Raw genomic sequence first — 4,111 nt, 5'->3', positions numbered from 1 at the left:
ACTTGGAAGATTATCCAAGGGTATGATTTAGCTTGTTCTTCCTATTTCTGTTTAGCTCAGAGAGTTGAAAAGTAGTTATACTTAAGTCTCAGGCTACACGACCCTCCCTGCACAGCTCATTTTACACATTCTTCTGACTCTGTAAATGTCTTTGTCCTAGGCCTTATATGGGAGAAAAAATACTGATAGTTATCCTTTATTGGATGCTATGTGCTGGGCATTAGGCCTAAGTTCTTGACAACTATTATTTTATTTAATCTTCACAGAAACTCTCTGGGTAGATTATTACTATACCCATTTTATAGACATGAAAACTAAGGTTTAGAGAAGGTGGATAATGATCTAAAACATAGAGTGAGCCAACAGCAGACTAAGAATTCAAACCCATATCTGTCTTAATTATTATATTTGACACAGTTCTTGCTTTCAGAATGTGGATGGATAATAAGAACTATGAAAAACATTTCAGGTTGTGCATTTTTGCCTGGAGTTACAGAAAGCTCTACTAACAGTGGTTTAAGCCATAAGGCCACTATATAGTTACTTGCCATCAAGCCTGGAAGTAGGTGGTTCCAGGGGTGTTTCTGAACAATATGATCTGTGGGCACTGGGTGGCCATCCCTGGGATTCTTTTGGCCTCTCCTCAGAGTTTCAAGATGGCTGCAGAACTATTAAAGATCAGGTCCTCAAATGCAAGTGTTCTAGGCAGGGAGAAGTGGAAGGGGCTCTAATTTTTGCAGATTTTTCTTTTTATCATGAAGAAAAATCTTTCATAAAACCTCTACATCAAATTTCTACTTATATCTGTGTTGGGAAACACTTCTCCCACGGTCATTTGCATTTCAGCTCATCTTATGAGCAGAGACAGTGACTGCCAATGAAAAAAATAGTGTTTCAAGGATGTTTGTGTAGTAAACAGCCTTGGAAGGTAGAGATAATGCCTTCTTCCAGGGCAAAGGACAAGCCTGCTTACTGCCTATTATAAATGATTTGTGCTTCCTAAACTCACAGTTCCTTTCCTGTAACCTAACCCACTGAGTCTGCAGTTGTCATGTGACTTCCTTTTGATTGTCCTGTGGGAGCTGGGGATTAGAGAACAAGCTCAAGAAAAAGCTGAAGCACTGATCACTAATGCTCTTGTGATACAGTCCTTGTCTCTCTGGCTCAGGGTTTGTATGCTTCTGGCAGCATCCACAACAGCATGGCAAGTTAAGTTGTTAGCTTGGAAGTAGGGGAAATCTCAAATCCTTCACAGTTCTTGAAGGTCTCATTGGTCAGAATTTTTTTCATATGGACACCCCTAGTTGTGAGAGCAACAAAGCTAGAGATTATATGGCAAAGGAAAGTGGAATAATAATATTTGGCTTAGCTAAATTAGAGTTCATTCCCTGGGGCTGAGCCCATTGCTCCTCCAACCAAGGTTTCTTTTGGTAAGAAAGTAAGGAAAGTGGTTGTTGAGTAGGCAACAGTGTTTACCATAAAAATGACCATCATAAAGAGAGAATGTGATGTGTGTTTCGGGGCAGTATAAACTGAGGACTCGGTAGCTTCAGAGAAAAGAAGATATTTACTTTGAGAGCTCGGTTTTAGAGAAGGCTTCATAAAGGAGATAATGCTTTATATGTGCCATGAAAGATAGTCATAATTTTGATAGACCGTGATGAGGATGGCTAGGCTGGTAAGAAGATGTTCCAGGCAAAGGAATAGCACTGAGTCAAGATATACTGTGAAGAAAACACAGGGGTATTCAGGGAACAGTAGAGATGAGTTCATTCTTATCCTAAAGTCCAATCTTCTAAGTGGCCCACAGAGTAAAGATGGAATACTGGGATATATCATGAGCTCTGTGAATTTAGAAAAAGTCATTTAGTTGTTGTCCATCATTGTTGCCATATGGGTGTTTAATTTGCAGAGTCATGACACATAATAATATGAATCGTGGCTCTGGAGTTCCATGGAGGTAAAATGGCCAAAAAGATATCATTACTATAGTTTATACAGTTAAAATGGCAATTCAGTTGAGACGTGCCATTAAGTAGCCTACCATACAGTGAGCGGACAGATACATACTAGGAATCAGAGGCCCGATCTGAGACCTAATTTGCTCCCTCTCTTGATTCATTTTCCTCATCTATAGAATAAAGGCTTTGAATTAGGGTTTTTTAGGTTTGATATTTTACATATTTCTAGACCAGGATAATTAACCCCAATTATATGCAAAGAGTCTACTCTTGATCATGTGCCCACTTCTACTTAGCACACAGACATATTACATGCTGGCACTATGATGCATAGACATGCTAAGACTGTGAAATTTGATCCCACTAAAGAGCTTCATGTCAAACTCATTTTGAAGCTCTGCTGCCTTTGTAGGGTTAATTTTTAGTTTACCCCTGTATATGTCAAACCGTTCTGCAGTGAATGAGGTCAAGATGGAACTAGAAACTGAAAGACACTTAGCTTCAGAAGTGGCATTTCAGTGAACATCTGTTGGGTTGGTTCCTTATTCTATGAGTTCCATTAGAGTGAAAGCTTATTTCTAGAATTTTCCTATCTGCTATTTTTAATACCCTATCAAATGCATTACCAGTTTGTGTGACCTGTGATGGCTCCATAACTCAGCTCACTGAGGAGTTAGGGTGAGACCGACCTCATGCAGAGAAATCTCCAAGTTATCAGCTTTCATTTTGGGACTTCTCTTTGTCATCTCCTTCAAAAACCTGTCACTGTGAAGTGTTCCTTCAGTGAGAAAGAGGGGGAAGAAACTCAGTCTGTTTGGAGCCTGTCATTCTTTATGCACTCCTTTGTGATAGATAGAAAAAGGCAGTAGGCAAGGAATCTTGTTCTGAGAGCATAGGACAGGAAGGCAGTGAGAAATGCCTCTGGTACAGAAGTCAGAGCTGCCGTGGCGATTCTTGTGTCTTGCTGGTCAGTGCGCTCTGGTTCTCATGGGAAATTGACAACCTCAACTAGCAATGCCACTCAAGGCACCATCTGAGCTCCCACTGTGTGCACACCACTCTTCTAGGCACAGCTGAGGGGGAAGGATAGAACACATGATTGCAAGGAGCTGGCTATCCAGCTGACGAAAGAAGGTTCCTATTTTCTGACAGCAAACGATTTATAGTTACATTTGCAAAACAGCATACAAATGAGTGCAAGTCAATACGACCCAACTAGAAGAGGGATGTGCAGAGGAAGCCCAGAATGAAGAGGTGACCACAGTGAAGGAGGGTTAAAAAGAAAAGTCTTCCCTGAGGAGGAGAATTTTAAACTGAGTTTTGAGTAAAGGAAGCCCATAACACACACACACACACACACACACACACGCTCCTGGCACCATTCCTTTATGCAGTAAGTATTTATTTGGCATCTGTTGTAGAATGGCACTGTGCAGGGTGCTTTGGGAGATACACGGAGGTACAAAGCTCTAGATCTGACTTCCCCCAGGAGCTTCAAATCTGTTAAGGAGGTTCACTTCTTCCCCAGTCCTGATGTTTCCTTCCATATGGAGTGACATCCCATTAGCAGAACATTGTGGCCTCTCTCTACCCCCTCATCCCCTTCTCTCCTGGGGAGAGGATGTGACCGCTCTGATTGGTGAGTTTGAGAGAAGGTGCTGGGCAGGTGTAGATCAGCTGAGCCCTCCTGTTTTGTTTGAGAGCCCTGTGTTTATGTCTTAGTTTGAGACACTTTCTGGTTTGCTCTTGCCTGCCTTTAAGGTGCAGGTCCCCACGGAGAGAGGCCTATGGAATTCCAGGGCCACTTGGGACGGGATTAACTATCAAGTTCTGGGGTTCAGAATTAGAAAGCCCACCTAAGCTATACCCTTGACTCTAGACTTTAGCAGTACAAAGGTGGCATTTTGATTTCTATCAGTTAGAATTCATGGTCTAGCTGGCAAATGACTCAGAATTCAAAGGAGTGCTGCTTATTTGGGCCTCCATTCCCCACCCTGACCAAATCTGCTCAGTCTAATAGGAGGTATGAGATAAGTCCATATATTATCATAAGAAAAGGCGAATGTGATACGTACCGTAAGTGTGGCTTGGCTCCTTTAAGATTTTTCTCTTGACTCTGCAAAACCTGTCACCAGTACAGAAAAGGAGTA

The sequence above is a fragment of the Camelus ferus genome, chromosome X (assembly GCF_009834535.1).
Source record: "Camelus ferus isolate YT-003-E chromosome X, BCGSAC_Cfer_1.0, whole genome shotgun sequence".
Lineage (NCBI taxonomy): Eukaryota > Metazoa > Chordata > Mammalia > Artiodactyla > Camelidae > Camelus > Camelus ferus.
Note: the sequence above shows the minus strand (reverse complement) of the source record.